This window comes from Nannobrachium achirus (assembly GCF_963921795.1).
Source record: "Nannobrachium achirus genome assembly, chromosome: 4".
NCBI classification, from domain to species: domain Eukaryota; kingdom Metazoa; phylum Chordata; class Actinopteri; order Myctophiformes; family Myctophidae; genus Nannobrachium; species Nannobrachium achirus.
In genome coordinates this window covers 51,199,356-51,219,593 of record NC_137813.1, presented here as the reverse complement: position 1 = coordinate 51,219,593, position 20,238 = coordinate 51,199,356, and the positions used below count along the sequence as shown (strand labels likewise).

The window sequence follows — 20,238 nt, the reverse complement described above, 5'->3', positions numbered from 1 at the left end:
ATTTGCATTTTCTACCACACTGGGATCGGCAGCTAAGAATGTTGGCAGATCTGTATTAATTCATTAATACATTTTTGCATTGTTGCATGTTCCATGTAGATAGATAGATAGATAGATAGATAGATAGATACCTTTATTATCCCAAGGGGGAAATTTAGTAAAGCCCATGTGGGCTACGTTAATTATGGATATTGGACTCTTTGAGAGAGAGAGAAAGAGAGAATTGGCCTAAATATAATGGATATTAGCCCTATCTGCCTTCCATATTGGATAACTTCTGTTTACAGTGTCTCTCAATGCATGGTCACGGCGCTTTGCTTTAGTGCTTGGCTGCTTCCGCGTGTGTCTTGTGTTTGTGTGTGTGTGTGTGTGTGTGTGTGTGTGTGTGTGTGTGTACAGTGTTTGCACTTTGGAATGTGCGTATAGGAGCGAGCCTGAGAGAGGAAGAGAGTGTTGTTGTGGGTGTTAATGCCTCCTCCTCCTCTCCTGGGTCAGACGCACATGCAGGTCGGAAACCGGTTGACCTTTGGACAAATTGCAAGTCATGCCACCGCGACGATGGCACATCCTCTTCTCGTAAGTCACCTCTCCTTCCGCTTGCGCGTTGTTGTTGTGTCACTCGTCCTCGGCAGTCGTTTGTCAGGTGTAACGTCTTGATGGACGGGAGGAATGCGCGGGCGCGCGAGGGCTCGGCAGTCCATTCTTTTTCAGGTGTTCTTAAGCAAACAGCGCAGCCCGCTGTGTCCTGTTTTTATGGATTTCACACGTCACTGTACAAACGTTGAAACAGGCTGGTCCCTAAGAGTACATGGGAGAGAGCAAACACGCCGCGCTAATACTTTACCAACGCTGACCTTCTGAGGCTAAACTAAACCAAAACTATGCAGCACATTTTAGGTTCCTGCTCGGAAAGCATGCGGTGCAACGGGGATGGGAAAATGTTAATGAAAGTTGCACCGTGAAAGATTTATTTTGTAATTTATTAGAGTGCATTTTTTGAATAAAATTAAAATGTATTTCAACTTAAAAAAAATATAAAGTCATAGTCAGATTCAAATCCAAAAACGGCAAAAGTAGCAGATCTATAAGCTCACAATGCGGTGCTTCGCGCTGAGTTTCGAGCGTGTGGATCTGCTATTTTGCTACTTTTGTGTGACGCTGTAGTATGATCAAGTAGGGCGTTCATTTATGAAAAAAGAACTCAAAAAGCTAGAATATGGAGATAAGAGGTTTCTGCCCGACAGCGACGTTATCTCAACAGGTTAACCGGTAGGAGACTGTATGGATCAACCTGTCAAGGCCTTCCCTCTGGTCACAGTAGCGCCATTCAGCTCAGGGGTTGATCTCAGTTGAAGGGTCGCAACCTCTGACAACCCCTGACATTTTTACACGTTTAAACACCTCTTCAAAAACACAAGCGAGGGCTTCTGTGGCCTGGTGGTGATTTGACGATTTTTTTTTCCTCCCCTCCTTTTTCCGACGTCCTCCTCGCGTTGGGAAATAATCTCGGCGCCTGCCGGCAACCGAACGCAACGCGGCTCCCCTCCGTCAACACGGCGGTGGCTGAACTTCCGCGTTTGTCGCCTTTATAGCCGCTATGAAAATACCCAGCGTTTCAGGCCAGCTTAACCCGTTTAGGCCTAGGATTATTGAATGCTTTAACTATTGAAAAATAGAAGATATACAAGCTCACAGCGCGCGAGCTTGTAGATCTGCTATTTTTGAAAAAGTTGTGAAAATGTGTGCAAATCTTTGAATATATGTTTTTTTTAAAGCGAACGTTTGTAACTCAAATTTTGCTTCTGGGGGGGTCCCTGGGACTATATATTTTGAGATGGGGGTCCGTGGCCAAATACATATCATTTTGGGGGTCTTTCACATGAAAAGGTTTGAGAACCACTGACATAGTAGTCTCTCAAGAACAGACTAACTGAGCTCCAGTTAAGTGAAAAGGACCTTTTCTTTGACAATGGCGAGCCAGATCGCTGACATAGAAACGTAGGTTTTTCAAAAAATCTTAGAAGGATTCAAAAGACACTTATAGAATTGGGTACAAATTCAAATTTTCACGATTTTTTAAAAATAGCAGATATACAAGCTCGCAGCGCGGCACCGAGTGCGCTTGTATATCTGCTATTTCAATAGTTAAAGCATAAAATAATAGTACACAATAATATGTACCCGTTCTGAATGGGTTTTAACCGAGGCCCCGCTATTTGGACCGGTGTCGGTCGCATGCAATGGAAAACAACGGAGGGAAACGCTGTGGGAAAGTTTTCGAGCGGCCATAAAAAAATATGTATTTTCAAACGGCCTCTCTAATCCACGACGCCCCCAAGAAAATAAAACTATTGAAACAAGTACAATGTCTACTTTTATTAGTGGCACGGAAAGAAATATGGGGAGGAAATGTGTGCTGTTCGTCTTGGTCTCGCAGTGTACTTGTGCTGCGCGCATAAACAGTCACCCTCGGTGTTAATTTATGCATTTTGCAACTCTTACGGGTCCGTTTGGTTCCAGTCGTGCACTCTCTTGAGTTTAGTTAACGCCGAGGATTTTAGTGTGCAGCCTGGTTACGTTTATGTAAGCCTGTGTGAAGTGGTTATAGTGTTATGTGCCTGGACTTGTGCGTTACTGTGCTATACTTTGCAACCGGTGCCAACAACACTGTCAAGCTCTCTGCCTTGCATGCATGCCCCAGCTCCTTTTTTTATACAACACAAACCCTCACTAAAGAACCGACCCGAGGGATCGCTCTGCTACTAGCAGGGCAATCCCTTCTGCCATCTTTGTTGCCGCTCTTTCCTGTTTTTTAAAACATGTCCCCGATATATCGAGGAGGAGGAGGAGGAGGCAAGGCAAGGCAAAGAAGGCATTCCTTTGGGCTTGTGTAATATGGTGGTTTGAGGCAAGTCGAGAGGAGTTATCGCAGAGCGAAGAGAGAGATTAGAGGAGAACAAAAACGAGAGGTTTAGAGAGGGAGAGAGAGAGAGAGAGAGAGAGAGAGGAGTTTGCTGCATAGCTGTGGTGGCTTGCGTTATCGCGGGCCTCCTCAGCGCTGTGCTCGTTCCGCGTGGCCCGCCTTAATCTCCCCTCCCTCCCTCCCTCCCTCCCTCCCCGTGCACGCTGTAAACTGGCCCTAATAACCCTGCACACGATTAAAGCAAACATCTTTAATAGCGACCCGCCTCATTATCAACTCACACTGGGATAAATGCCGAGGAGGCTCAGCCCCTGCGCCGGGCTTTTTAGTTTTATACGCCGTGCCCGAGAATTATACAGCGAGACTGCAGGACGAGTCATCCTCATTAGTTCTTATCCGTCAGGGAGAATATCTGCGTGCATGTGTAAGTGTGGCACTTCGACGGACTGAAGTCATTGGCAGTGTTTTGCTTTCCACGCCGAGCCGTGGTTGGTTTGTGACGGGCTGAGCTGAATGGCCGGGTATGGTTTGAGAGCACTGGTACATGCATGTATGATGACAGCCTCTTTATGCAGAGAGAGAAGGTGGGGTGGGGTGTAGCAGTGTAGGTAGGTGGTGCTCTCTAGAGGGAGCTGTTTACTGTAGGAAATGCACTCCCTGTGTGTGTGTGTGTGTGTGTGTGTGTGTGTGTGTGTGTGTGTGTGTGTGTGTGTGTGTGTGTGCGTGTGCGTGTGTTGCCCTCCACTTCTCTGACACTCCCACTCCAGCCGTCTCTCTCACTCCTTGTCTTTTCATTGGAAACAGAAATCTCTCAAGCTATAGAAATATACTCATCAATCACCGAATGGTTTCTTTTGAAGGGAGATTAGGGCTGCTGCCTTGCTTCTCCAGAGTCGAGCTAGGCTCTAGCTCTGGGTGGTGTCGTCGCTGGACGGTGTCTTGCGAGAGGACGCCTTTTTTTTTTCCTTCAAATTGTGTCTGAAAGTATTCACAGTTGTGTCAGGGTTCAGAGTTGTGAAACTAGACCACTGCAAAGTCATCTCTTTCTCTCCCTTTCAATCTCTCTCACACACACACACACACACACACACACACACACACACACACACACACACACACACACACACACACACACACACACACACACACACACACATGCACGCACTCTTTCTCCCTATGTCCCTCTGCCTCTCTTTCTGTCTGTCTGTCTGTCTCTCTCTGTGAGAGCGTGTGCACGTGCACTCGCTTTGCGTCGACCTCACCTGTGGTCCACATACTGTATATATACAGTGCAGCCACACACACACACACACACACACACACACACACACACACACACACACACACACACACACACACACACACACACACACACACACACACACACACACACACACACACACACACACACACACACACACACACACACGCACGCACACACACATACAGTATGCTGTATATCGTCGTTGTCGGGTGAAAACCTTGTATGTCCAAGACCGTTCGTTTTGCATTTATCGTCTTAAAAATGAACTAAACTAGTGAAAACAGCAGATCTACAAGCACACAACGCCTCGCGGTTGCTTGTAGATCGGCTGTTTTCACTACATATGTGCGACGGCCCTGTATGATGAAGCAGGGCTTTGCTTTGTGAAAGAACTTACAAATTTGAAACTTGGAGATACGAGGTGTCCACCCGACAACGACGGTATACACAATCGCCCCGAAGCCGTTTACACAACTTCCACACATGCGGCCAACGAGGGCTATAGACGATGAGCCCTCCTATCAATCAGGCTCGCAGCGGCGGAACAGAGACGGGTTCCAGAGGAATGTGTGTGCGGTGGGACAGACACCTTCGCTTTGCCTGCGTGCGCTCTTCTCCCGCGGCGCTATTGCCGGGTGTAATCCCTGACATCAGCCGTGTTTACTGCCTGTGTTTTAGTTACGGGACTGATAGGTGCATGCTTGAGAGCTTACATGGGTCTTCTGCTCGACTTACTCCACAGCCCGGCCCGAGGGCATCCTCCACACGCGCACGTACACATGCACGCACGCACACGCGGGCGCGCGCGCACGGACACGCAGTGGTGGAAAGAGTACTCGCTTATTTTACGGAAGTAAAAGTATCAATACTGCGCCATGGAAATACTCTGTTATAAGTAAAAGTCCGGACTTCAAAATGTACTTGAGTAAAAGTATGAAGGTGTTGGCATCAACATGTACTTAAAGTTATACCATGTAACTTTTTTTATAAAACAAATCTTAAAATTGTCCTAACTGTTAAATCGCTAAAGTTTTAGAACCCCCACTCTGTTATTTTCAGCTTCTGAAGCCTTCTCTTTATATGTTTTCTATGAGTTGTGAGGGAGGGAGAATTTCCCGGCAAAATGATGTCATCTCCCACATGATACACTACCGGCCAATCACAGCGCCGATCATACACCACCGGCCAATCACAGCGAGTCTTGCTGTCTCTAAAGGAAGTAGCTTCCCTCAGCAACTGTGTTTACATTGGTGAAGAAATCTTGCTTGCTACTCCCTCAATCGGCTCAAGACGGCTCCACGGAATCGTATCGGCGAGGCGGAGGTGCTCGCGACGGCCGCGGGGGTCCGCGGACCCCCGTTCCGGTGGTCCGCGGCGACTCCGGCCGAAAAAAGCAATACCGCTACTGACCACTAGTTGAGCAGCTTCCACAGTACAGCTTTAAAGTACCAAAAGTAAAAAGTACAAAATGTTTGAAAATAGATCTACAAGCTCACAACACGTCACATAGATTGGCTGTTTTCAAATAGCCACGGTATGAAATAGGGCTAAAGTGGTTTATGTATGTTTTATAATATTATAATTTATATCTGCACGGTAACTAGTAAAGTTTTCAAATAAATGTAGTGGAGTAAAAGTACAATGTTTGGATCTGAGATGTAGTGGAGTAGATGTAAAAGTATTGGAAATGCGCACATAAAGTACAAATACCTGAAAATTGTACTTACTGTACTTAGTTACTTTACACCACTGCGCGCACACGCACGCACGCACACACGCACGCACGCACGCACGCACGCACGCACGCACACACGTATCATCCAAAACAACCAGATACAGTAAACACAACAGACCCAGATCACTATAGCACCCATGATGTTACTCATAGCGTCTGATGATGAGCGGTCTACTACTGTATGTTGGAGAGATTACACTTAAACCTTTTTGTTTTCACAGTCTAATTCCTGCAGTGCTCATTTAACTGGGAGAATGTGCATAGGTAACCTGTACGGGGTCCATTTGGTCACGCTTGGTTACAGATTCTCTGACAGATACTGTACATGTACAAAGTAAACAAACACAACAGACTCTGGTATCGCTGTTGCTCCCATGTTAGTCATCCTTTTCTGAGTCGTCTACTGTAACCTACGCGGAGAGGTTTCAGTTAACATTCAGGCCTAGAGTTATTGAATGCTTTAACCAGTGAAAATTAGCAGATATACAAGCTCACAGCGCGGCACCGAGTGCCGCGCTGCGAGCTTGTAGATCTGCTATTTTTTTTAAAGTCGTGAAAATGTGTGCAAATCTTTGAATATATGTATTTTCAAAGCGAACGTTTGTAACTCAGATTTTGCTTCTGGGTGGTCCCTGGAACGAAATATTTTGAGATGGGGGTCCGTTGACAAATAAATATAATTTTGGGGGTCCTTGACATGAAAAGGTTTGAGAACCACTGTCATAGTAGTCTCTGAAGAACAGACTAACTGAGCTCCATTTAAGTGAAAAGGACCTTTTCTTTGACGATGGCCAGCCAGATTGCTGACATAGAAACATAGGTTTTTCAAAAAATCTTAGAAGGATTCAAAAGACACTTATAGAATCGGGTCAAAATTCTAATTTTCACGATTTTTCAAAAATAGCAGATCTACAAGCTCGCAGCGCGGCACTCGGTGCCACGCTGTGAGCTTGAATATCTGCTATTTTTCAATAGTTAAAGCATAAAATAATGATACACAATAATGTGTACCCGTTCTAAATGGGTTACCTTTAAAAGGATCCCTGGCTAAATAAGCCTTATATATGTCTTGAGAATACATTATAATTGCCTTCAATGTTCAAAAATGTAAACATTTAAAACACCTTAAAAACAAAACAATTCTTTACTTTTGGGGGACAGCGTCTGTAGCAAGTTGATGATGTCATGTGTCCATGTGTGGTCCTGCCCTATGGAATGCATGTGCTAATAAAAATGTATATTGTTTTGATGCTCATATTAGCCTTAGGAAGTATTAAGTTGCTTTTTTGTTATGTTTAAGTACCATTGTTTATTGCTGGACCACACATGGACAAATGACATCATCAGCTTGCTACGCCCGTTGCCCCCCTTGAGTAATGGATGAACTATTTCTAAAACAAAGAAAATATTTAAGGTGTTTTTCATTTGTAATTATAGGAGGGCAATTATAATGTATTAAAGGAGTAGTTCACCCCCAAAATGACTTTTTTTCTATTGATTACTCACGCCATGGAGGCTTGAGTTCAATAAAAACGAAAATGTATTTGTCGCATTCCTAAGACAAAAAATGATTATAGTAAATTAACCCCCATTGATTCCGGATGGGGACCCAGATGGGGAGTAATGCATTTGGGTCCCCATCCGGAATCAATGGGGGTAAATTTACCATAATCAATTCTCTGCCTTGACAAATACAAAAACATATTATTGAACTCAAGTCTCCATGGACACTTGGAGTCGACACATTCCCACCATGCAGGGCCTCGAACCTGGGACTTTCTGCTATCCCAGGCGGGCTCTCTATCCACTCCGCTATGGCCACCCCGAAATACAACGTAAAGATAACTATAAAGACATAGTTTTGGTTACATTCTCTGGGTTACACACGGGATAAATTAAAACCGTGGATTTTTTTTTTTTTACTGTGTACCAAAGTAATATAATTTACACCGTGCGGTTTCATTTTGTGTGCTTTCAGCATCAAGTGTTGTTTTTTTTTTGCGTGTGAAAAGTAGTCGGCAGCCGCAGTTTCAGGTAATTTATGCTCGAGCACGGCTTCCAAGTTTGGACTCGCCGTAACTATATTTTTCTGTTTTTGCGTTCTTTTTTTTCTTTTTCTTTTTTGAGTGGAGGATTACCATAATAGAATCATTTGCAAGGGACATTAAACCTGTGGCTTGTTTCCCCCCACATGTGTACTCAGTGTATTTGAGGAGGTCCTTTTCGGTGTTGTTTTATATGGTTAGGATTTCGTCACGAGTGACGCCGGCCTGCGCCGCTGAGGTCATGCATGGGGAGCAGAAAGACTCGCCCGGTGCCAGCGATTGAACTCACACTTTTATTTTAGGAAACAGTCTAAATATAGAACCTACCACGGCTTTGGCCAAAAAGGTTTTGCCCCAAAGTCCCCCCGGTTAGCGCACATTTTCGAGAAGTGACTCCACATCTGGAATTTTAATGATGACGAGAGAAAAAAAGAAAGAAGAAGAAATCACGTATTTAAATTGTTTTTTAGCTTGCCCTTTGTTTTGTTCTGTTCTGTTCGTTTCTGGGTGACGTCACGCGCTCTTAACTTGATCTGTTTCTGGTTTATGAGGGGTGTGTTGCTCCCAGGTAGAAGGGCTGACATATTAGTGTGTGCTTGTGAAATGGCTGGCTCCTGACATGAGCAACAGAGCAGAAACGCCACAGTAACGGGTCCCCCACTGTCCCACCGCATGAACCCGCTCGCCCCTCATCTGGCCGGGGCATAATAGGCTATAAGCGTTGGAGCACAGGGGAAGATAATGTCTACATCAATGGTTCTCAAAGTGGGGTCCATGGACTGTCAGGGTTCCTTGAGATAGCGCCGCCCATGGCTGCTGTGGTGACTACATGTGTTGCGTTCTGTCGGTGTTGTTTTGTGTTTGTTTGTTTTTGTTTTTGTTTATGTTGTATGTGAAAAAATTGATTTGAATGCAGAAATGTGGTATGCCAAAGCAAATTCCTATGTGTATTACACAATGGTTAATAAAGTAATCTGAATCTGGATCTGAATCTGAATTGAGGGGGTTCCAAATGGACCCCCCTCCCAGGTTGTGCTCAGAGTTATGGGGGTCCTTGATTGCGACCGAAGGTCGCAGTATACCATGAGAAATGTCGCAGCTTGTCTCCGTCTGTCTGTCTGTCTGTCTGTCTGTCTGTCTGTCTGTCTGTCTGTCTGTCTGTGTCAGTCATTCAGTCAGTCAGTACACATTTTTTACAGTCTATTGGTTCCCTTGTCACTGTGACATCACTCTGACATCATGCTCTGATGTCACTGTTCAGGGGAACCACTCTTAACAGATTGGGTTTGCTGCTCTGACATCACGCTCTGGCTTCATGTCCCTTTTATGCCCATATATTTTATGCCCATATATAGTCGACAATGTGATGTCAGAACATGCCCATATATGGGCATATCCAGAACACACTTGCAAATTAATTACATCCTTGTCCGTTTTATGCCCATATATGGAGATCCCTGTCCCAGTGTCATCAATATTAAGGGCATATCTGGGAATGCCCATATTTGGTAATGCCCATATATGGGCATGTTCTACCAATCTCAACAGGCACTGTTGAGGGTAACTGGTCCGATATACATCACTGGCCAGATAGCCAAGAATTGGCGCAACCTTGCCCTTTAGGGTGAGGTTGCATGTCGCCCTGAGGCGTCTTACTAGTATTAGACAACTGAGAACCACTGGTCTAGATTATTACTGTACTGTAACTATTATTAATACTAGAAAAATGCAATGGAAATTGCAAGTGTGGTTGCTGTGACGCGAATTTCGCGAATTAATTTCGTTACCATTTGAATTTCCCCCATTCAAGAACATGGGGAAAATGTATTCACTAATACATTAATGGCCCTTTTATGCCCATATATGGTGATCAATATTAAGCTCATATCTTGGAAAGCCCATATATGGGGCCTAACAAAATAATATGTTGGTTTCCGGTTGGCGACCGACCCTATTAAATACATGCGACCCAGATGATTTTATTGGCATTTGGAGTGAAAAAAATAAAAATAAAAAAATTAAGTCAAAATCCGACCGAGTCGATCAAAAACGTCTTACAAAAAATATATTTGGTGCGACCACATTCGCGAAGTTTAATCAAAGTTTTCTTTCGTCTAAAATATCTTGTGCGCAAATGTTTTGTTTTACTATTCATGCGTCATTGCCTTCATCGCGAGGAGACGGCGGCGCACAACATAAATAGCAGCACATGCATGTCCTCCTCCAGCCATCGTCTGCCCGTGCAAACCACCTCCTAAAATAATTCGATTGACTACTAAAACGTTTGCAGACATAATTAAGGAGGTGAAACAGTGCCGATGTCAGTTTTCATCTGCAGCCCAACGTAACGATTGGAAGTTATTGCTCTACTTAGCTTGGGTATCCGCTATAGATGCGTTGGACGGGCCGCTTTTGGGCGTTTCGGCCGGGATTTTTTGGGCACGGAGGGGGTCCGCGGGGGTCCCCGAGCGTGGGGGACCCTCCGGGGACCCCCTGGGAGCCGGCGCCGTCCCTCGCGGACCCCCTGGGGCCGAGCTGTGGCCTTTTACTAACATGCGGCTACATGCGAGCATCTCCGCCGTCTGCTGCTGCGAGACTGTACTCTCGCCTATCCAGGGAGTGCACAGAATTTTGGAGAGGCATGGGCTGACATTTCTAAAAGGGCCTTTTCAGACGGATAAAAATTAAGGGCTCAAGCCCCTTTGCTGTATGTGCGCACGTGCCTGGCGACTGCGCATCTCATTACAGACTGATCATTTTAATCCCACCGTTTCTTTGCAAAAACACATTTCTTTTAGAAAACATTTGTATTCTTGTTTCTCCCAGTTTTATTGTTTTTAATGTGTAAATATGAACCATTTAATGATTTAGAAATTGGTAACTCAGGAAAACATAATATATTAAAAAGAAGCATTATCGATCATTGCCATAGGAGGAAAAAAAAAAAAAAACTACCTACCCATCCTTCCCATGAGGAAATAAAATAAAATTCCTTGCTACCCATCATGCCCACAAAAAAATAAAAATAAAAAATAAAATAAAATAAATTCCCTACCTACTCAGCCCTAAAATTACAGCCAACCGGACACCTAAGTTTTATTTTGTTAGGCCTGGACATACTGTGTCAGTCTCATGTGGTCTATGATGTCAGCCATTTCCATATTTGTAATTTGATTTGTAATTAAAGTCAATGGAGAAAATTAATTCACAAATAAATATATAAATATATATGTTACAGTATGTTTGGGTAACTCAGGACGTTCATTGTAAGAGCGCTTGTTTCGTTCACCACACACTAATCACCACCAGATGGCGACGACAGCCCATAGACAGCCATTCACTAGTGCAGGCGCTGACGTCACTCGTTTGCGACTCCCTTTCTTTATTTACTAGCCTAGCTGGGCGGTGTTTAGCCATTAGCTTAGCCATTAGCTTAGCCATTAGCTTACTATGAGCGTTTATCTTGGGCTTGCCCAGGCCTTACGGCCTGGGCATAAATATAACGATTGCATTCACCACGGCTTCGTAACTCGCGCGGCGCTCCGCCGGCCGCGCCGCTTGCAATGTCGTGGACAATCGATGGGCTCCGCCTGGAGGACGTTGTTGTGGGCGACCGCTTGTTCCGCCCCGTGCGGCACCGCGAGTGCTCCGTTTCTCGGCCGTCCTGTTTCTCTAACATCCGGTGACATATATATATATATATATATATAATGTATCTCTTAGGAAAATAGCACGCATGTGTGTCCCAATGAAGCCGCTTGATTTGACATACTGTTTGGCCCAAGTGCGTGCCACCAAAAATGTGGGAAGAGTAACGCGGCAAGAAAACAATTACTTAGGAGACGATGGAAGATGGAATTAAGTCGGACAAGTGCTAATTAACATTACACCCTGTTCACAGCAGGGAACAGGGTGTACAGACAGAACACCCAATGGTGGTCACTTCAAATGTCAAACCTCCTGCATGGCCAATCGGATCCTAGGATTACAGCAGGCTGTGCCATCCCTGCACCTATCACAGTACAGTACTGGAACCAGCCTACGACATTGCAGAGTCACGTGCCAAACTCCGGGAGCCTGATGATGACTGTACCGAAAACCTTATGTTCCTCGCTCGGCTCTGTTCTGAGAGTGTTTAAAAAACATAAAGACATTTCAGTCCATATTTTTACCCTCTCAGAGGATCATGCTTTAACTCCGGGCCCCGCTGGAAGTGTCAAGTTCAACTCTTGCGGTATTTTAATATATGGCGTGACGTTGATGGGAGCCACCCGTCCATCACCGGCGCTATTCCTGCCGCTGACCCGTGCTTGTCGAGCGGGGGGCTCGGCTCGGCTGTAAAGCGGTCAACGCGTTAGAACCTGCTCCAAGCGGGTTGTGGCTGTGAACCCTTTTCCAAGTCGTCGCCCCCCCCCCCCCCCCCTCTCCGTATTACAATATGGTTGTTGGCTGCGATAACCTCGTATCTCCATGTATCTGGGTTAGGGTTAGGGTGCTTTGTCCGTTTGCACATACGTGTGTATGTTCCGCAAAGCTTGCCATTGGCCAAGCTTCGCTGGACGCTTCTTGAAATCAGCTCATGAAATGCACCGCTCACCTCACACTGGGTGTGATTTCTTTTTACACTTAATTAATAGCACTTTGTGAGCTTACATAACATAATCGCTATGTTTTGCAATGTTTGTTCGTTTTGAATGTCAAGGTGAAAGTGGTTAAGTGTGTGTATTTTATACCTATTTAACCAGTAGAAAGTATTAACAGGAGCTTGTGATCAGTCAGGGCTGTCATGATTATGACATTTTACATGACGATACGTGTACTGTTTCTGTTTGGCTTTTAGGCTTTGAAGTTGCACATTGCAGATATGACACATTATCTAAATATACAAAGAAATTACTGACATATTTGACAACTTTATACTTAAAAAATAATATAGATGGTGGAAATAGCTGATCTACAAGCTCACAACGCGACGCAACGCGTTGTGAGCTTGTAGATCTGCTATTTCCACTGTGTTTTACAAAAAAGAAATGTGGAAACGATTATGAAAAATAATCGCGATTATGTAAAATAAATGCGATTAGGTGAGTATGTAATAATTGTGACAGCCCTAATTAAAGTCAATGCTTTGGACATACAAGGTTTCCACCCGACAGCTGGAAGCCATGTTTCCACCACAGCCCCTTGCACTGGAAGGCAGCGAGCCGAGCAGGCAGAGAGGCAGGAGTTAAACATACAGTAATCGTTGCCGTCGGGCAGAAACCTCATATCTCCATATTCTGTGTTTCTGTGTTAAATCGACGCCATATACTGTAGATGAAACTACCGCGTCGCTCAAAAGTACCTAAAAAGGAGCAGATCTACGCAGAGCGAAGCAACGGCGTTCCGAGCTTGCAGATCTGCTACTTTAGATGCTCTTGAACTTGAATGCCGAAAAGCTGTGGTGGAAAAAGCATTCACATTCTTTACTTAAGTAAAAGTGTCAGTACTGCAACGTGGAAATATTCTGCTACAAGTAATAGTTTGGAATTCAAAATTTACTTGAGTAAAAGTACAAAAGTGCTGGTATCAAAATGTACTTAAATTACCAAAAGTAAAAGTACAATATGTTTGAAAATAGCAGATCCACAAGCTCACAACGCGTCGCATCGCGACGCGTTGTGAGCTTGTAGATCGGCTATTTTAAAATAGCCAAGGTATAAACTAGGGTTAAAGTGGTTTATGTATGTTTTATAATATCATAATTTATATCTGCAAAGTAACTATTAACTAAAGTTTTCAAATAAATGTAGTGGGTTAAATGTACCAATTAATATTTGGATTCGAGATGTACGTGGAGTAGAATAAAAAAGTATTGGAAATTAGAAAAAGTAAAGTGCAAATACCTCAACATTGTACTTGCATTACTTAAGTAAATGTACTTAGTGACTTTACACGTACCGCTGCTGAAAAGCAACAGCTTTGGACATAGGAGGTTTTCTGCCCGGGCAGAGAAGGAAATGTAATACCACGCCGTTGGTGCGTGGAGTGACGTTTTTGTCTCCCTTTTGATTTTTTTCCCCCCCTCTTCTCCCCTCCCTTTTTTCCAGAGTGGAGGAGGAATATCCCGGTTCCCGGAATGATGATGTTCTCCCTTGCTTCCCAGGGATTCTTGTGGTGAGTATATATGTTACCAGAGACATTACAAATGGCTTCGACTGGGCTTGCGGTGTTCCAGTGTTAAAGTTTTGCCCTGTAAATCTCAGCTGTGTATACGTTATCCCCGGCCATGTGGTCTTATTAGGGGGAGCTTAGCTTAACGCGCCCGTAAACTTAGCAACGAGCACCTGGGTCTACCGTCGTTACCTTTATCTCCGAGCTAGGGCTGCAACACTTCAACCCAACTAATCGGTCATTATTGTTATAATTTAATCACATAATCAATTAATAATCATTTCCCTATTTTGGGCATTTCGTTGAAGGCAAAAACATTATCAAAACTTTCAAAAATAAAATAAACGTTGTGAGCTCGTAGATCTGATATTTTCACTATTTCTGCACACGTCGAAGTATACCAGTAAGACTCCCTAATCGGGAGATAAGCGACCGCCACGTCGCATACACAAACTATAGAAGGCAATCATAGTCAATCAGGAGGGAATATGGGAAATGGCACGCTTTGCGTGATTTTAGGCCAAAATCTGTTGGAGGAGTGCCATGTGATAAATGAGGTCGGAGGTTGTGATTTGCCATCCAAGGAGTGTGTGTGCGAAGTTTGGCATCGATAGGGCCAACGGTGGCGGAGATAAGAGTAGGGAGAAAAGTGTGACGTGACGGACAGACGGAGAGACAACCGGTGGAGCTTTTCATAGTAACTTGCGACGTGACGGTTGCAAAAACAGGGCCTAAGTGGTTAATTCATTCGTTGATATATAAAAAAAAAAAAAAAAGTCATCAGTGGAATATTGCAAAGAAAACAAAATAAATAAGTCGTTGCGGCCCCTGTTCATCTTCACTGGCTATCATGGCCACCATCCATGGCCTGGTGTTTAGCTCTACTGTTCCTCTGGCCTGGTCCTGTTTCAAGCAGCCTCACCCCCATGCTCCACGAATGTAATATAAGGACAGAAATGGCCGCGTGCCAGAGACTTATAGTGCCGCTGTGGCTCGGGCTTATAAAACTCTATATCCTGACGCAACTCATTTCACTGTTGGCATAATTGTCTGCCAAACGCTGTTAACCATTTAAGTTGTTTTAACGTCAGCCCGAACTGCCAGTTTGGGAGCGGTTCCAAAGTCGCGGGGAGAGAACGAGAGATCATTTCTCTCATTGTTCACATGTGGAATTTTTTGCAAACAAAAGTTCTCAAATAATGGTTTGGTGTGCATGCGCGGAGCTGCATCATAAACTTTTTTTCCTGAATTTCACCTCGTGTTGTCCCTTTATTTAGTTATTTTTTTATTTCTTTTGCTTAGGGGAGCATTTGAAAGCTATCAATGTCACGGCGAAATGACATCCATGAAAAACTACCATTTGATTACATGAGCACATAAAACCACAAAACTGTGTTTTGTGGCTCTGCAGGCCTTACATTGAGCTGAATGGACTTGGCCTCCCTCTCACCTCCCCCCTCCCCACCCCACCGGTACCCCTACGCAGGGGCGTCACAAGGGGGGGGGGGGGGGGGGGACTGAGTTACTAGGGCCCAAGGTGGAGGGGCCTTAATTAGTTTATACTTTAGCTATTGAAAAATAGCAGATGTACAAGCTCACAGCCGCGCTGCGAGCTCTACTATTTTTTTCTACTATTTTTGAAAAGTCGTGAAAATGTGTGCAAATCTTTGAATATGTATTTTTTTAAGCGAACATTTGTAACTCAAATTTTGCTTCTGGGGGGGTCCCTGGAACTAAGTATTTTGAGAGGGGACTGCCCATAAGTCCGAAATCTCATTAGTCCGAATTTAGTTAGGGTTAGGTTTAGTCACAGTTTTACTGAGGTTAGGGTTAGGGTTTGGGTTAGGTTTAGGCATAGTTGCCATGGCACCATTTTGAGATAGGGATCCGTGGCCATATACAGTACATATCATGTTGGGGGTCCTTCACATGAAAAAGTTTGGGCACCACTGACACAGAAACAGGATTTGAAACATTCAAAGACTTGCACCAATTTTCACGATTTTTCAAAAATAGCTAAAGCACCCAGGGCCCAGAGTTTGGTGCGACACCCTTGCCTCCTCCCCGTCCCACCCCTGTGACTCCTCCCCCTCATTGGCCCGGCCGGTCCGGACCCTCCAGCAGCCAGTGTGCTCCTGTCAGCGTGTCACCCAGGGGTGATGCCCCTCTCTCGGCCCCCCCGCCGGGGCCCTCTTTGACTCGCCGGCCGCTCTGTTTGCCCAGTCGTTTGGGGAGCCGGATGCGGGGATGAATTGTTAACCCATTTAGGCCCTAGGATTATTGACTGCTTTAACCGTTGAAAAATAGCAGATATACAAGCTTGTAGATCTGCTATTTTTTTGAAAAATCATGATTTCTTTTTGCAAGTCTTTGGATATATCTACTTAAAAGCGAACATTTGTAACTCAAATATTTACTTCTGGGTGGTCCCTGGGACAACATATTTTGAGATGGGGGTCCGTGGCCAAATACCTGTAATTTTGGGGGTCCTTGACATGAAAAGGTTTGAGAACAGCATGATTTAGAGGAAGCATTTAGAAGTCGGGTCAAAGATATTCAAAGACTTGTACCGGTACTCATTTTCACGATTTTTCAAAAATAGCAGATCTACAAGCTCGCAGCGCGGCACTCGGTGCCGCGCTGTGAGCTTGTATATCTGCTATTTTTCAATAGTTAAAGCATAAAATAATGGTTAAAGTGGTTAAAATCTAACGCGACTCGGGCGCGTTCCAGGTATTTGAGAGTTAACTACAGTGGGTCAGCCCTGCCCGCCCCCTCCCCCCCCCCCCATCCCCTCACCCACCCCCAGACCCCGCTGTTGTTGACTCATCGCCATGGCGATGGGGGCAGGAATTTGTTTTCTCTCATGTGTCCGCTGCTGCCAGCCGAGCCGGCCGGCCCTCCCCAGCTCTCTGCCCACCCCGACGCGCACGCACACACACACATATGCACACACGCCACCAGAACAGTGTCCATCATTTGCCCTCCATTTACCCTTTACATGGCATTTGCCAGTGGATCTCAAATCTTTGTCAAGGACCCCCAAAATGTATGTTCTATTTGGCCAGGGACCCCCCGGCTGAAAATGATTTGTTTTGTGCCAGGGACATACAGTACAAGATTTGTCTGTTTCAATAATATTCAAAACGTACCCCCATCGGTTTAAAAAAAACAACAGAATCTACACATTTCTGGATTGTCAAATAGCCGGTTTGAAGACGACATTAAACCGATTTTCGGTCAAGGATCGGCTGAGTGAGGTGGGTCTCTTGGACTCCACTGCCTCGACGCCGCCGGCCTGCCCAATCCAAACGCGTCTGCACAGTCACATGGGTGGTGGTGGTGGGGGCGGGGCTTGTGGGAGGTGTGTGTGTGTGTGCGTGTCCCGCAGGGCGGGGGCGGTGCTGTCAGTGTCGCATGGTCGCTGCCGCTCTGGGAAAGACGACCTGAAGGGGAAAATGTGTGTGATTTGTTTGGTTGGAAAGTGAGTGCAGTCATCAATGGTTTCCTGTTCCCCTCTGCGACACACACACACACACACACACGCACGCACGCACGCACGCACGCACGCACACACACACACACACACACACACACACACACACACACACACACACAAACAGAAAGTGTGCACAGGCACGGACAAGCACGCAGTACCACACCGCCATTACCATACTTGCGAGGACATCAACATTTTAGGACAGTATATTTTTTATCAATGTATACGTGATTTTTACGATTGCTTTTTTAAAGCTAACCCTAAAAGCCGAAAATAGCCGATCTACAAGCTTGTAAATCGTCTATTTTGGGTGCATGACACTGGCCGGCCCATGCACAACGAAGTATAAATCAGACTTAACCTAATCCTTAAACATGTATACTGTAGATGCCTCTAACTCTACCCCTAACCCCATTGCTGAATTCCTCGTTGTAAGGATTTTAATGTCCAAACTATTTCTTTTAACCATAGTATAACAACCATTTCTCTTGTGAGGACTGGGAAAATGATCCTCAAAATGTCTTATTTCTCAAATTGTTCTATACTTGTGCATGGTGGCATTTGGCCCTTACATTTATGGCACGCACGCACGCACGCACGCACGCACGCACGCACGCACGCACGCACGCACGCACGCACGCACGCACGCACGCACACACACACACACACACACACACACACACACACACACACACACACACACACGTGCGCAGGTTTCCTCTCTCTCTCTCTCTCTCTCTCTCTCTCTCTCTCTCTCTCTCTCTCTCTCTCTCTCTCTCACATGCTTGTTCTCTCCAGAGAGGCCTGGCTGGCTGCTGTTTGTTAGGACAGGCATATAGGCAGCTTATGGCATGTTGCAATCTGTGTATAGCCGGCCGCGATCCCCCTGCAGCCATTGTGGTTTTCTCGGTTAAAAATCGTTCAAGCCGTGTTTATTTTCGCAGTGCATACGGCAGAACCTCTAAACAGAGAGAGAGAGAGAGAACAGTCCTACCACCCCCCCATATACATCATAGCACCGCCGCCGCCGGGAAACCGGGTGGGAAACCTTGTATGTCCAAAACGGTTCCTTTTTTTAATTACTATTATTTTAAAAACATTTCAAGAGAGTGAAAACAGCGTATCTACAAAGCTAGTTGATCTGCCATTATCACTGCTTTGCTGTGACACTCTTGTTTGATGAAGTATGGCATTCATTTACGGGAAGAGAGAAAAAAATCACTTGAACCCCAGCATCCGTATATCGCGAGGAAAGCTTTCGCAGGAAAATAGCAGATCAACAAGCTTGTCGATCGCCTTTTTTCTCCCGCGAAAGCTTTCCCCACAATAACAGAAAAACACTAGTATAGAGCTCTGAGGGACTCCGGTCAGCCGTATATGTGGGGGTTTAAGCGGTTAAAACTTCCCAGCAACACAAGCGGGCCGTTGCGGTCCGATTCTCTGAGTCGCCGCGTTCTCTCTCGTCGGTATATTTACGGTTCGGAAACAATGTCCAGACGCGAGCGGTATACAGTATACGCATATATATACTATACACAGTGCTTTGTGTTAGCACCGAGCTGCGCGCTGCCCTCTGTAACCATGAGATTTATTACTTTGTAGCTACAGCTAGCACTGAGGTAAGCCTGGCCCACACCTTCGCTAAAGGTCCCATTCCCATGGTTCGCTCAACTTAATCAACAAGCTCAAGGGCGTGTGTGTGTGTGTACTGTATGTGTGTGGGCATGCGCGAGAGTGTGTGTGTGTGTGTGTGTGTGTGTGTGTACGTGCGTGCATAAGTGTGTCTGCGTCCGCACACATGCACGTTATTAGCTCAGGGCAGGTGAGTGTTTGCCTACCTGTCTCTCCTTTATGAGGTGAGTGTTTGCACAGGGAATGCACCACGTCCGATTTGTCATTGCCTGCCCATTGTTGGGCTCATCCGACCATCGCCTGGAGGGCTCTGCTCCACTGTGTCCTGGCAAGAGAGAAATATGTGCTTTTCATTCTGCGCCAGGGGCGTCACAAGGGGGGTGGAAGTGGGACTGAGTTACTAGGGGCCCTAGTATGTAATACTTTAGCTTTTGAAAAGTCGTGAAAATGTGTGCACATTTTTGAATATATATATATATATATATATATATATATATATATATATATATATATATTCTTTTTTTTTAAGCGAACATCTGTAACTAAAATTTTGGTTCTGGGGGGTCCCTGGAACTAAATGTTTTGTTTTTAAGTGTTTTCGGGTCCGTGGCCAAATAGATATAATTTTTGAAAAAACCTTAGAAGCTAGGATTTTTCAAAAATAGCAGATATACAAGCTCACAGCGCGGCACCGAGTGCCGCGCTGTGAGCTTGTAGATCTGCTATTTTTCAATAGTCAAAGTACCAAATGCGAGTGAATCCTTGTACCCAGGGGCCCAGGATTTGGTGCGACGCCCCTGTTCTGCGCTGTTTTTCTTTCTTTCTTTCTTTCGCTCTCTCCCCCCTTTTTCTCCCCGGCATGTTTGCGCGTGTGTTTCTGGGTGAGGATGTGACTTGGAAGAGGAGTGTGTGTGAGAGAGAGAGAGAGAGAGAGAGAGAGATGGGAAATGCATTTGGCTCCCGAAACAAAAGGAAAAGACTTGGAAA

The 20,238-nt window shown here is 45.2% G+C and overlaps 1 long non-coding RNA gene across 1 annotated transcript in view; it reads left to right on the top strand.

Moving 5' to 3' along the window:
* Nucleotides 1–494: 494 nt before the first annotated feature.
* Nucleotides 495–20,238, top strand: part of LOC308283902 — a 59,106-nt gene continuing 39,362 nt past the window's right edge. The window contains exons 1-2 of the long non-coding RNA XR_013961978.1: nucleotides 495–576; nucleotides 14,057–14,123. This is a non-coding gene — a long non-coding RNA (uncharacterized lncRNA). The remainder of the gene's footprint in view (nucleotides 577–14,056; nucleotides 14,124–20,238) is intronic.